A 19,823-nucleotide genomic window follows, 5' to 3' on the forward strand; every position below is an offset into this window, starting at 1 on the left:
AGTACATGAGAAGGACAAATTACAGAAAGCCAGATAAAAGCCAGATGAGTTCTTAGATGTGAAGGGAAGTAAGTAGGAAACAGATGTTGGCCTTCAGTTGTAAAAAACATCCAATCACAGATTCACAATGGCACATCAGTGACAGAATTGGGTGTTTCACACTCTGATCCCAGTCCCTTCCTACCACACCTGTGAAAAATGCTTTTGGAGATGCTGCCTCAACCAGAGGATAGCATTTGTCTGAGTCAGTTGCTCCAAGCCTTCAGAGGTCAGCCAGCCATTGGCCAAGCCCTACAGTACCACAGCATGCCAGCCACACTCCACACCCTGCCTGGAGCACCACCCATGCCTGCCAGCAAAGCTGCACCCCCTCTACTGGGATCCACACTTCAGCAGTGACAGAAACCAGCACATCAGTTTCTACAGCAGCAGGATTATTTGCCTGGACACTGGTAACACAGTAACAGTTCAGCCCTAAGGTAAAGAACCCTTTACCAAATATGCAAACACCATTAACTCTCATTCTCCTTTTTCCTAAGGCAATACCAGAGAGGTTCACATCACAAAGCAAAATCCCATGTCCAGCAGGAATCTCTAGCCCTGGCAAGCCTCTTTCTTATCCAGTTCTGCTTAACAGCAAAGTGCCACTGGTAGTAGCCTTCCCATGTGAGCTCACTAGCATTTGTACCATGTGAAACCATGCCTTCAAGGGACCTTATGTGCCACACTGACACATATTTCAATAAACAGCAACTGCACTTTGTCATACAAACCTGTCACCCCGCTGAAGTTTTAAAATTACTCCAATCCAGCTGTGGCACAATAAGCAGCAAGAACACTTCAGTTTCCTAGTCTTGTTTGTTTTTCCTTACAGCATTTTTCTCGTGTGAGCACCCAAGTCTTCTCTCATTTCCCTCTCTCGCACTGTCCTGTATTAGCTGTAATTCAAGCCACTCTGGTGAGAACACAACAAACCTGCAATAAAAATATTTCTGAGACTAAAATGTCTGAGAGTATGTTAAAGGCACATATTTCACTACAGTTTATGTTCTGTAAACCCAAGCTAAGACTTTTAGTCACAGTATGTTAAGCCACAGTAGTCCTATTTAAAACATGACTTGAGAAATAACTTTAATGTTACTGTTCAGCTGTCATAACTACAATAAGATTGAGTTTGAAGCCCCAGTATATGTTTCAAATAAAATTAAATGCTAATCTGTAGGAGGACATAAGTTCAGTCATTTGTCAATTTATGCATTTACACTTTAGTTAAGGAAAAGCAAAGAAAAATATTTCAAATGCTGAAAACCGACATTATTAAATCACTGCACAATTTCCCTTTCTCAAAATAGATTTTCTTTGTATACCACTCTGGATCTATTAATGCCATTCATTCAGGAATCTTAATATTTAACCTCTTATTCTTTCTCTTTTGAACATCTGCTATGTCCTGTGCATATTATTATGCCTAAGAGAGAATATAAGACTAGAAAACAGGGTAAAAGCAAAACAAGGCAAGAGCAAACAACCTGTTTACTTCAATTGTAATTAATTATCTTCTTTAAAAACATGGAATTTTCAGAAGATTATTGATTCAGCAGCCCGGAAAATACATTAAACTATTTCTATATTAATATTACTGTTCTAATATTTCTAGATATTAAGCACTGTGACACTGAAAACAGCACTACTCAAATAATATTTGCTCAGCAAATCAAGACTACATTAATTTTTTTCCTATGATGGTTTTATCAGTCACATCATTCTCTGGGAGAAAGCCCACCCTGACATCTAATTCAAGCCATGAAGCAACCTTTAAGATGTTGGCTCTTGCTAAAATGAAATGTGCAAGCAGCAAGTCACCACACAACTGCAAATTATTTTTTCAGGATGTTGGAAGATGTTCTTTATGTTCAGATAAAATTTATTATGTTGAGAAAGACCCCTTCAGTGATAATTTTAAATTAAACGTTTTAATACTTCAAAACCCCTGTAGGCCACATTACAATTCAAATTATAAGTACTATTTATTCAATCTCACTCAATAAATAAATAGGACAGAAATATACCCACAATCAAAATTACAAAGTTTCTTTTATAATATACTGTCACATCTTCCAAGATAAATGGAGTCAAACACTGAAAATACAAAACAAATTCCATGTTTCTTAAGTTCCAGTTGCATTTCTTTAACAATTTAACCTATTTGAAGGAGAAACATGCCTGAAGATTAACATAGCACGTCTTCATTAATGATTGTGACATACTGAGGTGATCTTTCATTTGAGAACCTTTAAAATCATTGTAATGAACATTTACATCCTTGCTGAGGAGGTATTTATTTGCTTTTCCTGGTTATCTTTCAGACCCTTTAAGAAAGTAGTCCATTAAATATTTCTGACTACTTGTACTTACAATCTGTGGCTTATAAATGTGCATTTGTACTTCACCCGTTATTTCAGGACAAAAAGACAACCTTCACCAAGTATTCAATTTAAGTTCAGTCTTCATAAAACAGGTCACTCATGGGTAGTACAGTTAAGCTCCTTGCTTCAAGAATAGTAAGAATATAGAATTCTAAACATTAAAATCTGCTCCCTTGATGAGATGGGACTTTTTGCCAGACTTTAGTCTACTTCAGTCCACACACTATAGTTAATTAGGTTAAGAATATGTGGCAAAAGCTAATTCTGTGTTATCTAACACAAACAATTACTTGCTCAAAGCTTCTTACATTTCTTAAAAGTTCTTGTACTTTCAGCTGAATAGATGGAATTTTAACCCAATGAAGTTGTTTGTAAAACTAATGGACAAGCATCTCAGAGGATATTTAAGGTTCATGTAGTGTAGCTAAAAGTACAGTCTAAAACAAGAGAATGCACAATAATCAAGCATTATATAACTTAGTTACTCCTAGAAGAAATGAATTTAAAATAACTGCGACACCACTTCCAACAAAAGCTTTTCTTGGAGCTAAGGTATTATTATTACTAAGGTCTTTCTCCTCTACAGACCCTCAACTAATGTGCAACTTCTTCACAGCCAAAATGATTTACAGAACTTCTCTTCTATATCTGAGTAACATCTGCATGAAATTTATTGAGTCTAGCATTTTCGAGACTTGCACTTTGTAATAAACCCAGTTGCTACAGGCCAAGTTAAAAGTTGGAAGAAAATGTGTACAGACACACAGTGTGCCTTTACAAAGTCATTTCCATAAGAAACTAGGCTAAAAACTGCAGTCATAATTTGGAAAATGACACTTCCTTCTCCAGAACACCTTTTTTTCTATTTTGACTTAACTGGCAATACGTGCCAGAGAGTCTGCAAGTATCCAAACAAAACTGTTTCATTAAAATCTGAAAATGTTCCTAGGAAATCATTTTGGTTCTTTTACCCTAGGATACATTCTTATATTAATATGCCTCTGTAATAACGTATTACATAAAAATTGGTGTTACATATATACTTTCTCAGTCAAGCAGAAAGATTTGTTTGCATCCATTTGATTGTGCAGCCCTGCTGCTAACACATTAACTCAATACAAGTCTACTCCTTGTATTTAGGTCAGAAATGTCTTGGAAGGGAGGAGAGGTGCACATATCCCTGATCAATGCTCTAAACTTGAGCAGAGAAGGGATAGCACCACAGAGGAAGCAGTTGGTGCCACAATTAAACAAGCCAAAGAACACAACCACAAAAGGACCGTGAAAGATAACGAGCCAGCCGACGCATGCTGAAACACTCAAGGTTATTTCTGCTGTAACAGCTTAAGATCAAACCACTCTGTTTTCTGTACCGTTCTTGGGCACGATAACAACAAATGAATGCTACAAGCAGCACGGCATTCCATGGTGTTAACCCAGGATCAATGTGGGTATTTATCAGAGGCACTGTCAGGGCTCTGAGAACACCAAGTCCTCAAACGCCATCAGCAGCCCCACCTGCAGCCCCCCACAGCAGGCCCAGCTCACCCACTGGTGCCTTTCTTGACCCAGGTGGACCACAGCAGAGTCTCAGCCCTGGGCTTGTCCTCCCACTGACCCCTCCTGCAACCCCCCAGCACAAGAGGTCACTGGTCTCACCATCAGGCACAACCACAAATGATAAAAAGAAGTTCAGGGAAATGAATTACCAAGTAACACTCGAGCAGCAGTATGAATACGGATTTTTCAATGTTGCCAAGAACAGGGATGAGGAGGTTACTCTGAAATGCTGAATCAAACACTATCAGGCCAGTACTGAAGCAGCAAACTGAAAGATAAGAAGCAGTCCAAGGCCTTGTAATCAGACTTCTCTTGGGCAAGATGACAACAGTGACTTCATCCTGCTGAGGGGAAAACCCTGCAGACCAGTGCAGGAGGAGGCTCACCTGCAGGACAGACCATTCAAACCAGCTCTGACCCCAGCAGGCGGCTGAGTGTGTTATGAAGTAATAACTGGCACAAAAAAAGATCCCTGAAGGGAGGCAAAGCAGCAAGGAAAAATAATGGTCTGTGCAGTCTACACAGCTCTGAGCAAAACAAGGGCTGATGCTGGCAACAGTGCTCTGCTTGCAACAAAAACCTTGTAATGTTTCAAAACGGTGCAAAACAAAAATCTGCTTCAAGACAGTCTGCAAGGTGATGCCCCTCAGTGACATGCCACAAGTGGTCAAGTTCATTGATGATATGAACAGGAAGTGTTTACACGTGGTAGCTCAGTGAGGGTACCACCTGTTCCAGCACTCACAAGTGCAACAGGCAGACTGTAGCTCTCCCTTTTCCAATCAATATCTTGCATACTGTACGGAGATCTTTGTTTAAATAGTAACAGTTTCTAATGTGGATGGTATTGCTTTCCTCTCTGGTACTTCCTAGTCAATAGAAAGCCAACAAGGAAAAGTCAATTTCTCATGAGGTTGTGTGAGAAATGTGGAGATGAGGTATAAAGATACAGTACCTGTACACCTAGAATAAAGTTCATGGATAACCGCAGATGACCTGTGAAGAAAGAGCATATAAAACCAGCACACGTAAATGAATGCAGACTAACCCGTCCTTTGAGATTTCAAATTAAATATTGTTCATCTGTGTTCTTAGGCATGCTACTGCCACACCTCAAAACAGTTAGCTGCTCCTGCAAATCATTTTCATTTCCATCTTTCCCTTCAGGTACTAGACCAACTTTTTTCTCGAGTCTTTAATTTTTTATCAGTAGTCCTCTTATTTTATTACGAGTTTATCTTGCAATCTTGTAAGTACCTCCTTATAGATCTGGTCCTGATAATTTAGTGGGGACTGGGTCACACTCAGACCCACTGTATTCCAGACACCTTCTTACTGATTTCCAAAACTATCTGTTTTCCCTTTTTACCTACCTTTGAGAAAAAAGAAAAATCAGTAGAATTGAATTTAGTTCAGGAAAGGCAAGCTCTACCTTCAAACACAAAATCTACCTTAGACCTCACAAAGTATTTGACAAACTTCGAACACTTCATGAGAGTAATCTAAGAACAAATTTAATTAGAAACAGACAGCACACTACTCACACTGAAGTATTCAAGGATTCTGTATAGTTTTCTGGTGTATTACTTGTTCATTAATGCTGGTTGGTTTTATTTAAGTGTTCTAATGCTTTTATAAAAGCAGAAACAGCTATGGAAGTAATAAGGGTAGTAGTACTACCACGTTTAAACATATTTTTGAAAATACAATGCATGCATTTCAGCACTTCTATTCTTACAAGTTACTGCTCTAAAAAACAAAAATTGTACCCACTACATAAATTTCGTAATTATAGAGAAAAAACAAGCAGTTTGGGTGTACATTGTTTATATAACTTAATAATAGCTGTACATAATCCAGGTGTGCATAATTACTGCTTATAATAACCATAAAAACCAAAGTACTTCCTTAGTTTCCATGATTCACTCACCAGAAAAAAGTTACACAGCAACATATACATAATCTTAGATCCAGTTATGGTAAAAAAAATGTGCAAGAGATATTACAATAATTATTTATTTTTGAACCATAACAGAACACATTAAAAATAGTCTAAATTTTATGGATAATCTCCTTCATAACTTAAGATTCTTATTTCATATAGTCATACATCATTCAAGGGATTGTCAGATTATCGGAATACTGAAAGTTGCAAAGCCCTGAATACAAGAAAATCAAGTACTAGAAATGCCTACACAGAAACATGCAATAAATAGTACAATGTCTATGCTTTTTTAATTACATACTCATATGTACATCAAATATTGAAAAGTAAGCAGTTAGGTCTTTAGATTTAGTAGCATGAGAGACAAGCCACATGCAAAAAACCTGTAATTCTGTAGACATGGAATTAATTGTTGATATTTAGGACTGCAACTAGAAGAGAAAAAAGTACCACCAAACTGATGATCAGAGAAAAAAGCCCAGGTTAATATATACAAGTTCATTGTAGATAAGAGATCTTTTCTCGGGGGCTTTGGCTCACATCAAGCAAGAAAGAGACAGACAAGTCATACCAATAATATGTCAAGGACCAATACTTCCAAAAATCTGTATGCAGAAAGGTCAGAGCTTCCCTTTCTCTCTGACAGAGGAGGGGCCCCAGCTTTCATGCTTTTCTGGCAAATAGAGGGAACATGGCCAACTTTCTTTGCATTTGCTGGCCAAAAGCTGAGACAGTCTCTGTCTCAATTCAAACTTTAAAACCTTTATTGGGATGCATATGGTTGCTCACAGAATAGAGCTTTATTGTAAGCAAAATGGCTAAGGCGGGAAAACCAAGACACAAAGGCTTTTTTTTTTTAATTATCCACTGATTTCTTTGACTCAAATGTACAGAAATGTATGGAAGAGTTTTGCTAAATGCAAATGCAAGCAAGAACAAGAAATTGAAGGTTGTTTTTTTTTCTTTTGTCCAGGGCTTTCCATTCTTCTCAACAGCAACCTCAGAGCTCCAATGCTGTCACACCAAACAATTTTCTTTGCTTTAAATCTGTGCACACACCTTCCTCAAATATTTTTACAGCTCTCCCACTAACTCCTAAGTCAATTCTATGCAGCTTTCTGTAAAGCACCACAGTTGAAATGAAGTTCAAGGGTGCACTGAAGCTGTTATAAAGGATAACACTATGCTGTACTGTTGTAACTGTGGTACAGTATTTTTTGAGGCTAAAACCAGAAATTTTAGCCTCAAAACCAGATATCTGTACCTAGCCAAGAAGATAACTGACTGTTAAGGATAAACATTTTCATTATCGACTTGCATAACAGAATAAAGAGTATGTGGAACAAAACGAGGGGATGACACGAAGATCAAGTTAAGCTTTGGGCAAAGTAGAATGATATTCACAAATTTTTAGAGAATACACAAACTTGCCTCTTCTGGGAGGGTGGAAGTGAAGATCTCCAGAAAACCCATTACTGTCTGTGAATCTCTAACATTCCTACACCTATCAGGTAACAAAACTCCAAACAAATGCTATGATCTGAATCCTGAAAGAGAATTCAGGCAGGCATAGTAGTCTAATACTAAACAGACATTTGAAAGATGTTACTGCATATTTTAACACTGACCTGTTTTATAGCCTGCTGTCTAGGGAACTGGTTATTTCTACACACCACTACTGAACCTGGCTTGCAAATCTAGAATCACAGTTCACAAAGTATAAAGAATTAATTTCTGAAGGGGATTCCCGGTATTGCCAATTCTTACAGTCATGTACTCAGAGGTACTGTTTTTCCAGAAGCCCTAGTTGAACTATTATATAATTACTAGTTGTAAAGGTAATATAATTATTCATAATCTGAACCTTAAAAACAGAACTTTATAAAAACAAAATGCAAATGGGAACAATAATGGTTTAATAATTCTAAGACAAAAAGGAAGATTCCATGGAAGGAAAAGGAGATTTTGGAATTTGATGCTCTAAACAGTGCTGACAACACATTTTTCATAATAAAATCAGTTTGTTGGTATGTCCATAGAATGGATCAGAATGATGAGACAAAACAGTGAAGATACATCTCAATTGTAGATATTATCCATTTACTAATATCATAAAATACCCCATTATTTTTCTAATGCCCCCAAAGTTAATCTAAAATTTTAGTATTTCCTTATCCTGGTAAACCAGAAGGACCATTTACAATCCAAAATTTCACTGACTTTCAAGGTATCAAATTGCTTTATACAAATAAAACTACAAAATTTTAAACAAGACTCTTTTTTTCCTGATCCCTGAAGTCCTTATGTCTCCTACTACAAAGAAATAAGAAGTTTTAAGACAGAGTTACAGAATTTGCTGCATGAACATAATCAGAGCAAGCAAAACATTCTTCCAAAAAGTGTTCATAGTGAGTGACACAGGGATCCAGCAAAAAACATTTGCCATAGCTCAGAATTTGCTGGGACAAGAAAAAATTTCAGCTGACCTCTAAGAACGAAAAAAAGGGATTGAATAATTTAAGAGACTCACAAATGCCTTCTTAGTCATGGGCCTGAACTAACATTTTACAAGAATATTCTTTCTTTATTGCAAATCCAAAATGTTCCCATAACTATATATAAACAAATTAAATCTGCACAAATAGATTGGTAATTGACAATATCTGCTTAACACAAACAAGAACAAACAGTATTTATATTATACTCTTTCTCCACAATGAAACTGGCTGCTAAAGCTTGATTTTTAATGATCACAGCCTTCCTATACCAGGGTACTACCTATACATTTAACTTTTATTCTTTTTTAGAAAAGTTAGGTAAGAATGGGAAATGAGAAATAGTCAACTTTAGACTTTTATCTACAAATGTTTTCTGCTTAAGTAGCAGGAAGGCTAGTTTGGCTTGGGTAAAAAAACCACCTTCTTCAACCTGACACATCTAAAGACAAATTAAAGAATTAATAAAGAACTCTGTTTCGTACTGCAATTTAGTTTAACCATGTATTGCAGTCCTATAGTCTCTGAAATCTGCTTTAACTAGAGGGACAAAAGCATAGCAAGTACCACAATGAAAACAACAGCACCCAATGCTATATGGACTTGGCCTAAGCTAATATAATTTCACAAGATGATGGAATACTGATAGCTACTTTCTAAATCCATCCAACAAAAAAAAACCAGAATAAAAAAACCCTATAATTGTACTAAAATACTTAAATTACCCAGGCTAATGATATAAGGAATGCCTCTAAGTGGTATTGTCAAGGAGGTTTTTTTAAATGACACACATATGAAACCATCTATTTTATGTTGTTATTTCTTCCTATTTCAATTCTAAGTCTACTGAGTGAACACCACCGCTGAAGTTGAACTTCTTGCTTATACTTTTCTGAATAAAAGCACAGAATGAGAAGACATGTATATTCAAATAATGACAGCAACATTCTGAGTGGCTCTTAAGACAAAAGTAATTCCAGCAGGTGTCCAACTGTTTGATTTCACTGTTTCTATTTTCATTGTCTATTCCATAAATTGATTATTAAAAAAACACAAATAAACAAAAAAGGTACAATCATAACAATACAAAGGTAATTATGCAAGATTTTTCCCTTTTTGTATATTTTTGGACGTAAAAATGCAAACAATAGACTATTCATGCTACACTGAAAATCTTCAAGGGCTCTAAAGGAGCCATAGTAAGAAATATTCTTTACGTAAAAAATGAAGAAGTACCATAACACAAAAGACTTCAAGAAGCATTATCTGCCTGGTCTTCTTTGACACCATCGCCACTGAATATGTTCCAAAACCATGGGCTGTGGCACAGCTAAGGAGTGAATATGAACTCTACACCCAAGCAGGGACTCAGCCTGTTTGCCAGCCCCTCCTGCAGTCAGATATCCAGGGGCTTCCAGCCTTACAGAGATACTCCTCTATGTTCACTGCTTCCCTACGTGTGCTGAACTAAAATGGGTGCACACCGAGTGATCAGAAACTCAAAGCTTTCACAAGAAATACCTACAATGAGGTCATTTTCCCACTGCTTTCAGTAGAAACAATGCATGTACTCACAGAACATCTGACACACTTGAAAGTCACCGGAAGTGTGACTCTAGAAAAAGTTAGGAAAATACTATCCAATTATTAGAAATTGCCCACCAATGGGCAACAATCTCATATAAATGCATTTTAACATACTTGTCCACATTGAACAATAGCTAACTGGTTGAAAATACATCTTTGAAAAATGTCAGAGTATGAAAATTACCTAGAATTAGAACAGAAGCAGAATACCATCTTCAAAATGCAAACCAGTCCGGATATTACAACACTGTGTTTTCTTTTTCCCTTGCAATTTGGTACATAGCTAAAAATCCAAAACTTTAAAGAAATTAAAAAGGAGGCATTCACATCAAGAAAGTTCCTCAAGAAGAAATCTACAGGTTGTTCTTTGATGTGAACTGCCTGTAATGCACAGAGCAGTAGCTGATCTGGTATGATCCCTTTTTATCTTGCTAAATTCCAAAGGGAAACCAAGTTGGTTTTCCCCAAAACACTGCTGAAAGGTATTTGTACCACTACAGAAAGAAATTAACCTAATCCAAGCAACAGAGTTTTGTACTTGGAGTAAAGGAATGCATTATGAAAATGTTTGAAGGAAGATGCAGTGTAACAAAAACCTCAAATACCAAAGATCACTGCAGCAGCATTCTTGCTGTATGCTGTAGCACAGACAGAGAAAAATACTGTGGGAGGAGAGATCTCACATCAGAGCATTGTCTGAAACAGCAGACAGCAAGGTCCTACTACACAAGGCAAGGTCAACGCAACTGGAGAGTCATCTGTTTAAGAAAACACACTATTATTAGATGCAAGTTATGCAGCACTTGTGCATGCTAACAGAATAAAACCATTACCCCAAAAATATTTTCAAATGGTAGCTTCAACTTTGCTCTCAGTGTTTCTACTTTTTTGTGTCTCATTTAAAACATTGAAATAAATAACATAAAGAATACTAAAAATGCCTGAGCATTTAATTTTTAAATTACTTATGAAATGTTACAACTGACAAATACAATAGTATACTCATTTTTTTTAAATGAGGAGGCATCACTGAAAATGTTGTAACAAGTTATTAAATATTACTTACTGATAGCAATGTAGAATAAAAAGTATCCCACAGTGGACAGCCTATTTAAAACCTAATGATATGCCTCAGACTACTGTAAAATGTCAAGTACCTATACTGGCCCACGATACCTCCTCCTAAAGGACTCAAGCCTGCACTGTCTCTATCACCATTGCTAAGCCAAGTACACACAGGTTTTGGATGTAAAGAATGCAGGAGGCAGCTCCGTGGGGCATGTCACATACTCCACAAGGTTTGTGTCCCTGCTGCTCTAAATCATTGACTGAAAGAGCTGGTATTACACTGACACTTGATAAATTGGAGCAATGTAGCGGGCTCTGGAAGAAGGATAATTCTGGTGGGGAGCTGAGCTCGTTCCTCTCAGCTCTTGTTACCAGGTTTCAGTAAGTGCTGCCACATTGAGCTCTTGCTTGAACATGTTGGATTATTTATGAATGACTGGGCAGTTAAGAAGAAAGTATTGTGGATGGCCTAGTTTAAAATCAGTGACATTAATTATGTCTTGGACAGAGATGTCAGCATGACAGAGTATGAGAAACCAGAGGACTCTGATCGCACATTGACATACTTACAAATTAACTTTGTTTCAAGTAAAACCCAAAATTCTGTGCCTTGAAACAGAATAAAAATATTAGAGAACTCCCAATATAGGAAATTCATAAAAGGTCTGTCAGCACTTTATCCTCTGCTCTTAAACACAAGCCTTATTTCAGCAGATAGATGTTTTGCTCAAAAAAAACAAGCCTTATTTCAGCAGATAGATGTTTTGCTCAAAAAAATCAAGGAGTGAAATACAACCACCAAGGAGTGAAATATGACCAATATCTGGCAGTATCATGACAATGGAAAACCCTACCCATAAGCAGATATATATATATATATAGGTTTGCCAAGACAAATAAAGCAGCATGCAGAGTAAGCTGGACTGCTCTCACATAACATGTACTCAGTCATGTAGGTCCTCAAGTACATGAGCAACACCTCTCTTCTAAACGATTAAGAAAGCTCAGGAAGGGACAAAATTAAGGAAAACATGGATTTAATGCTAGCATGCTAACAGCTTTTTAAAACAGAGACATGATGAAAAGTGTTACTTACAAATGAATCAGACTGCATATTAAAGGTACAGAGAGCTATTAACCTGCTGTCTGCACAATCAAATCATAGCCATTGCTCACTGAAACCATCAATGGCTGCATTGTGAACAGGCATGAGAGTAAGTCTGTCCACCCGGGAACTCCATGATTTGTTCCAACCTTTCAGTTACTGGTATTTTCAAGAAGTATATAAAACAAACAAAAAAAGAGATGTGAATTATTGCTAATAACACGTATCATTGTCATTTATAAAATTTAAGAGTCAGACATGACCCAAAATCTGTTTTGTACTAAGTGCTGTAGAAACAAGAAACAAAATCACAACCCAAGTTCTGAAGTGTGGTTATCAGTGTTTTATAAGAATACACTCCTAAAGAAATGCTTTTGTAAATACGCACATAAATTAAGATGATCACTTAAAAAAACCCTTAGTTTAATTTTTAATTTAAAAATCCCTATGCAAATCATGGCCCTCTAATGAAATAATAGATTAATTACTTTTTGCCTCCTTAATAACTGAAGTTTTTCTCTAACTAATTCTCATTTCAAATCCAGAACTATTGGTAAATTATAGCTGCTCTTCTCCAAAAAAGAAGGAAGAGCTGCTAACTTAAGCAGAATGTTTCCAGTGGTTATAAATCTACAATCTTTCATGAACAGTCACAGCTGTCACTTTTCAATATGTGCCTTGTCCTATATTGGATTTCCATGCAGGTTCTAGTCACTAGAGGATCTCAACATCCATGTTTCTCTTAAATAAAACAGCCCTTTGAAAAAAGAAATACTTCTATGGATACTTACAAGTAGTGCTCAAATTGTTTCATTACATTCTTTTGGATAACCTAAATACAGAGAATTTCTCTTTCTCATATTACAAATCTCCCAAATCTCAAATTACCTTATCATCTCCATGAACTTGCTCTGTGTTTAACATAGTTTTGAGAAATTCGTTATTCTGCAGTAGGGCTTCCATATTTCTTGATCTGAAAGTTTTGCCTTGTGGTATTTCTTTTCCTTTTTAATGTCTTGGAACCCTGGTTTGAACATCACACTTTTATCGCAAAAAATGCATCCCATTAAATTAATGTTAACTGAGAGGACAGGAACTGCACTGCCTCGTCTACAGTCACAAAGTCTAAATAACAAACTTTTTACCATGTATGAAAACAGAAATGAACTCATTACAGCATCTGAGATTACTACCTCAATTTGGCAAGAATGAATTCTATTTAGATCACTAAGAAAGCAAGACTTTTAGAAATCCCCTGCAAATTTGTGCAGATGGGCATACATGTCCATTATTGTCTTGTGAATTTCTCTTGAGCACTTCCTACTACACAAACCGGTGTCTGTCTCACGTTTCACCTTGTATGTTTCACTCCTCACATATTTGTTGCGGTGCTTTTGTAATGATCACAGACATTGGTTGTTTGCCATTGATTTTTTAAGGGATGCGATAGCACAGATCAAAGATGATTATATATAGCTGGAAAAACATGACTTCTTAAACTACATAATAGTCACTGCTCTGCAATGATTACTAAGAGGCTGTTTCATAATTGACAGGTTCTCTGATCTTCTTTCAAATATATAAATGTAAATGATGGAAATATTTACAAACTTTTGTCATACAAATGTAGAGGATGGAAATATTTGGAAAACTTTTAATCAAACTTTTAGCATAATAAATGCAACAAGAAGGCCAATTCTGCTTCTTACACAAATGCCTCACTATGAAACAAAACATTTTACTGTTCCTTGAAGTACAGCTGATCCTTCAGGCATTTCTCTACCACTCTTAATCCAGCTCTTTCATTTCCTTTATCAGAAGAAGCCCAGCTCACAGTCACCTGTATAGGCTCTTCCCTTTATCACCTGTGCTGGTGGCATCCCAAGAGGGTGCAGCAGAACAGATAAGCATCACACCTAGACACTTTGGTCCTGATCCTACAAACACTTCAGCGAAACTACTTCAGTAAGTGTTTGCAGACTTTGAGTCTTTCTAACTCAACAACACTTCAGCAAGTGGGGCAAAGAGAAGTCTGGAGCTGGGAGGAATGCACTGCCCCTTCACGCTGGGTGTCAGGGCCTGCAGCACCCCCAAAGAGCAGAGACCCACTGAGGGGGAGAGAGACAGCACCCATTGTCCCTTACAGCCACAGGCTCCTTCCAACGCCACATCTCCGATGCACTGCACCAATCTGGGACTACATTTTGCCAGACTTTAACGTAAAACTTACAACTCATTGTACAGTGGAAGAGAGAAAGCGAGAGATTAACTGAGAACAATTTCTAGCATGTGGGATAAGGGTAGCCCACCCCAATTTTCATTTGCATTTGGGGTTTCCTTGAACCCTGCCAGAGGAAGAGGGAGAAGCCGTAAGCCGAAGGTCGGGCGGGGAGGGCGCGGGGGCTGCGGAACATGGCCGAAAGCGGAGCCCCCGTGCCCCCCGAGGGCACGGCCGCAGCGGCCGGGCAGCCCTCGGCAACCCCCCGGGGCCACGAGAGCCGTGGGGGCCGCAGAGCGCCCCCGAGGAGGGCCAACCACGCTCAGGAGTCAGGGAAAGAGCCCGTGAGAGCGGGCGGGGGTGTGCAGGGGACGCACCTTTCAGCGTCCCCCCGGTATCTCGTCCTCCTCCTCGGTTCGGCGGTGACTCCAGCGGCGGCGGGGCCGCGGCGGTGGAGCGCTCTGCAGGACGGGGCCGCCCCCGCCTCGCCAGGGCTCCACGGCCGCCGCTGCCCGGGGCAGCGGAGCGAGCGAGGCGCCTTCCCCGGCGGCTCGGGGGCGGGGGCTGCGGGCGCGCACCGCCCCGCCGGGCCCGGGAGGGACAGGGAGAGCTGGGGAGGGGCTGCGGGGCAGGGCCGCCGGCTCAGTCAGCCGCGGACTGAGGGCGCGGGGCCGCCCGGGAGGGTTGCCCCGGGACCGCCCCTCCTCGGTGGTGGAGAGCGGCTTTCTCCCACAGGATGGCTGCCCTTGGGACGGTCGCTAGGATCATCCCCTGCACGCGAGGCAGATGGGATGCGGCAGCTCCTCCTTGTCCTGCCCGGGGCAGCCCCGCGCTCTTGGCAGGCACTGTGGAGCCCCCCGCAAGTGCGGCAGCGGGAACCGCTGGCCCTGGCCCCGCGTGCGCGCGGCCGCTCCTGAAGGACCGGGCGGCTCCCGCTGAGGGGACTCCCGGAGCCAGAGAGCGCGCCCCGGGTCCCGTCCCGCCGCTCGGAGCTGCCAACTGGAGCCGCCCGCGGAAGAGTTTCCTCCTACCTCCCGCGAACGGGCGCCGTCGGCCAAGCGCCCCAGCGCCGCGCCTCCGCACCGCGGAGCAGCGGCGCCGTCCCGCGCGGCTGGAGCCGGTCCAGCGCCATCGCCGTGCGCACCCTGCGAGCGGGGGCCGGGGCGGGGGCGGGCCGGGCCGCGGCTGCCTCAGCGCATCGGAATGTGGGCCCGCGCCCCCTGCCCGGAGCGGCTCGGGGAGCGCGGGAAGCGCGGCCGCGCTCCGGAGCGGCTCGGGGAGCGCAGCCTGCCCGCCGCCTCGCCCCGCAGCATCTCCGCGGCCAGCGGAGCCTGCGGAGGGCAGCGGAACGCGGCGGGGCTTCATCGTCGCTGCGGGACAACGCGGTTTGGTGAAGGCAGCAGTGCACTCTGCCTGCGATTATTTTCTTTACGAAAGTACAGGAAAGAAAAGAGTCTCGTAAAGTTCTAGTTTAAAGAAACCATTCTCAGTTTTTAAACTGGCGAGAATTGGCTATAAGCTAACACGGGTTTGTTTAGGACTTTTTTTGTGAAGGGCACCGATTCTCATAACAAAGGTATCTGGGGATGTGTCCCAGTGTGGGGCCGTAAAACTTCCAGTTGGTTTATTTCACTCTCTTTCAAAGCAAGGAACTCTAAATAGTATAATCTTACATGATACTATTTAGATTATTGCCGCTTGAAAATCAGATCTAACCCTACGTATTCTACTTTGTTACCTGAGCAAACACACATCACCTCATTGCAACAATTATGTTGTGAGCATAATACAAGAGTATTGATGTCCTGTAGACAATAATAACAGTGGAGAAAGTCTGTTAGCAAATACTCTATTCAACAAATACATCAAAAAAGCCAGTGAAGTTACCCACTGGTAAGTTACATGTTTTCAAACAGGTTTTATGTTGTTATTTGGAATATTTAAACAAATCAGGTCAGGTATAGTGTGTTATATATTTGTTCATTATTAATTCCTGGCTTTACATTTATTATCTATTCTGAGTCTTTCCCTGGCTTATAGGTTCTGGTTATTAGAGAAGAAAATACATCCACCATAGTAGAGCACCTTGATCTTTTTAGCAGAATACCATGTAAATAATTTATTGTTTAAAAGACATAACACATGGTCAGTCTGAACTAATTTAGGTAATTAACTTGTAATATTGATCATCCTATACTGAAATATAATATATATTGGATAAAATCCAGGTCCTGCTGAAATTTTATCCTTGCCTTTGCCTCCAGCATGGCCTGGATTTCATTCAGTGCATATAGTATCCAAAAAATGCTGTAAGACAATATTTTGCAGAAACTGAAATTTGAGTTATGAATCTTTTCCAACTCATGTTTTCTGTGATCTGTGTATTTTTCAGTACTTTCATATATTTAGAGCCCGAATATTGGCTCAAAATACATTTAATTAATAATATTCTAGTGTACACTACAACTTATGTCAGTTGCTTCATAGCAAGTCAGGCAATGGGTTTTCAGCTCTACAATAGCGACAATGAATTATCCTCCAAACACACAGGCAACACCAACCTTTCCACAGAAGCTTTTTCCAGTTTCTCTCTGCTTTTCCACTTGTTTTAAAGAGTGTAGGAAAGTTGCTATCACATTATTCCAGGGGAAAATATATATAACTGTTCCTTTACAATGTGTTTGCACTTTTTTTCCAACTTCCAAAACTCCAACAATAAAAGATATCCTATACTGAAAAGGAAGTTGTTGCATTTTACTGAATGGAAAATTTGGAGAAATCACCATATCCTTGACCTGCCAAAAAGGCATCTGTCTTCAGGCACATATCAATGGGCCAACTTAGCACACTGGGGATCAATAGCAAGCTTGAGCAATTCCTTGTATTAAGGATTTTATTCTTGAGATCCAGCTCCTCACCTGTAAATTTAAGACTTCTTGTTTCATCAGGATACTGGACAATTATTTAATAACAGTAAGATTTTTGAACACTGTGAAAGCACACTTCAGATACAAAAGTGACAGGTGCTCTCTGCAAAGTAATTAGATGCTCATTTTCTCCAGGACATTTGCTTCTCTGAAACTGTAGGAAAGAAGTAATTATGAGTGTTAAAAAGCTGCAGAACTGCTCTTTTCCTATAATATATTTATGCAATTACCAGTTCAGAAATTGCATCCCTGCTACCAAGCATTGCAGGTTGAGAAAAATTTGACTAAGAAGAAATAATGGTGGCTAGATCTATGTAATAAAGCTGCTGCAAGCAGACCTGCTTGGGAAGAAGCTCATTCCCTTGGTACAAGTTGGAAAGCTGCTGTTAGGATTGTTAGCCAGGACATCTCTCCCTGGTTGTACACAAAATGGAAGTGACTCCTCTCAAAGAAAGTCACCTTCCTCCCTTCAAATTTGTTCTCAAGGTGGGCAAACTCTGCAGGCAGCCAGAATTCCACTTTCTCTGGGGGATCCCACATCTGAGCTTTGCAGAAGTGAATTTTGAGCTGCCTGGCAACCTCAGTGTTATACAGATGAAGAAAGTATTTTTTTGCTGGACTTAATTCACGGGTCATGGTTTCTTTTTAACATTCTCAGCCAAGCAGAGAGTGCTTTGAGAACGCTTCAGTTTTCTCTCTCACTGTACATCAGTGTCCACCCTGTTCTCATGAGAACTCTCTGTTAGTCATCACATTATACCCTACTGCTCCATCAGGCCTGATGATAAACTAAAGACAACACATCCAGCTCAAATACAGTATTTATAGGTAGAGAAAAATGCAGTACTTCCAGAAAATATTGGTGTGTCTCACAGTCTTCTACCAACCATGCAGTTTGGAGTTTGGGTTACAGAATTGATTTAGAGATGAACTTCAAAGTGATGCATAAATATTACATTCCACACATTCCTGTAAGATGGTAAGTATTCACATTATACAGATGGTGAAGCTAAAGCAATGTGAGTTTACTTGGGGAATTTTCCCATCAGGAAAAAAAGTACAGTGGTAGCATCAGTACTCCAGAATACCTGGCTTTTTTCTGCACTCAGTCTGAACTATGAATCACTTGCCTAAACCCTGCAGTATAATGTATAAAGGAATATTTTGTTTTAATCGTGGTATTATATAGCAATATTTTCAAACAATTTATTTAACAAATTACATAAAACACTTAAAATATGCTTTTAATTTAAAAAAAAATAGCCAAAAGGTTTTTCCTTGGGCTTTGCTCCAAAACTCACCCTTCAGCTAGGACTAAAGAAAAGCACGCACATTTGCACAAATGCAAACAGAAATTCTAAAAGAAAATTAGAAACGCATGAAAGTAAGGACTGAGAATGTTTTCTTAACTGCACTCTGGTTTCAGTACAGCAACATTTTCATTGACTTACTAATGGATAGGCAGTTTTCTTGTGAAGAAACACACAGGCTTTATCTGCAATTAATTCCTTGCTTCCAAGAAACCAATTATCATTCTACAGAAGTGCAGCCCACAGAGGCAGGGTGGCGACTCCTCTGTCAGGGCATCTCAGCTCTCTGTAAAGCACAACCCTGCTTCAGCCATAAAGGGACTCTGCCCCGTGAAAACAGTTCTTACAGAAAGGCATTTTCACTTAAGACAGTTATTTTACTAAGAGACCTATTTTGAAGCTATTTGTGATTGCTAGATAAATAATCCCAACCAGTACGACTTCTATACTGATTCAAAATGATAAATAAATAAATACATAATAAATAATACAAACTACTTGAATTTCAGAAATTGTTTTTACATTATTAACTCTGGACTGAAGGTTGCTTATGAAGTCTGATATTCTATAAATGTTCCAGAAGCTTTGTAACTAGATTCCAAACTTAATGTTACTTTATGTGATGTGAGGTCACTTTTGCCTGACTATTATAACCATCAGCAGTCATGAAGGCAATTCTGAAAGTCTACTGCACTTGCTTAAAGACTTTCGGACATTTTAATTAGGGGAAAAATGTAGCTAGATTTTTAAAAAGAACAGTTAGATAAAAAGCTGAAACAATGAGCTTTGAAATTGACATCCACTGTTTGACTTTCAAATCATCAATAAAGTCATCCCCCAGCCAGTCTTTGGAAGAGCTACAAAAGGTTTCACAGTAACTTTTTTTCAAATATCTCTAGGAGAGAACATTTCTTCTAAGGATAATTAATTGTAAATATGGAACAACTGCATTATCATTTTTTGGCTACACAAGTTTTTGTCTGAGAAATTTCATATTTCAATGAAGTAGGTCCTGATGTAGATCAAAGAAAGACTTTTATGCCTTTACAGCTTCCCATTGTATAAACTAGCTATGTTTTTAGTATGCCATTATTTTATGATAGTTTTTAAAGTTAGAGACTACATTAAAATACCGATCCTCAAAACATTGGAGTGATAACTCTTGTTTATTTCATATTACAT

General features: G+C 39.3%; 1 protein-coding gene across 4 annotated transcripts in view; it reads right to left on the reverse strand.

Moving 5' to 3' along the window:
- PLCE1 (phospholipase C epsilon 1) overlaps nucleotides 1–15,552 on the reverse strand; it is a 139,939-nt gene extending 124,387 nt beyond the window's left edge. The window contains exon 1 of one of the 4 annotated variants that reach the window (XM_071439119.1): nucleotides 15,436–15,552. The gene's annotated coding sequence lies outside the window, so the exon portion shown is untranslated. Of the gene's footprint in view, nucleotides 1–773; nucleotides 918–14,781; nucleotides 14,995–15,435 lie in introns of those variants that run through there. The other 3 variants (XM_071439118.1, XM_071439121.1, XM_071439120.1) reach the window with 3 other exon arrangements.
- Nucleotides 15,553–19,823: the final 4,271 nt, after the last annotated feature.

This window comes from Agelaius tricolor, unplaced genomic scaffold (assembly GCF_023055355.1).
Source record: "Agelaius tricolor isolate 1412-34295 unplaced genomic scaffold, bAgeTri1.0.p SCAF_13, whole genome shotgun sequence".
NCBI classification, from domain to species: domain Eukaryota; kingdom Metazoa; phylum Chordata; class Aves; order Passeriformes; family Icteridae; genus Agelaius; species Agelaius tricolor.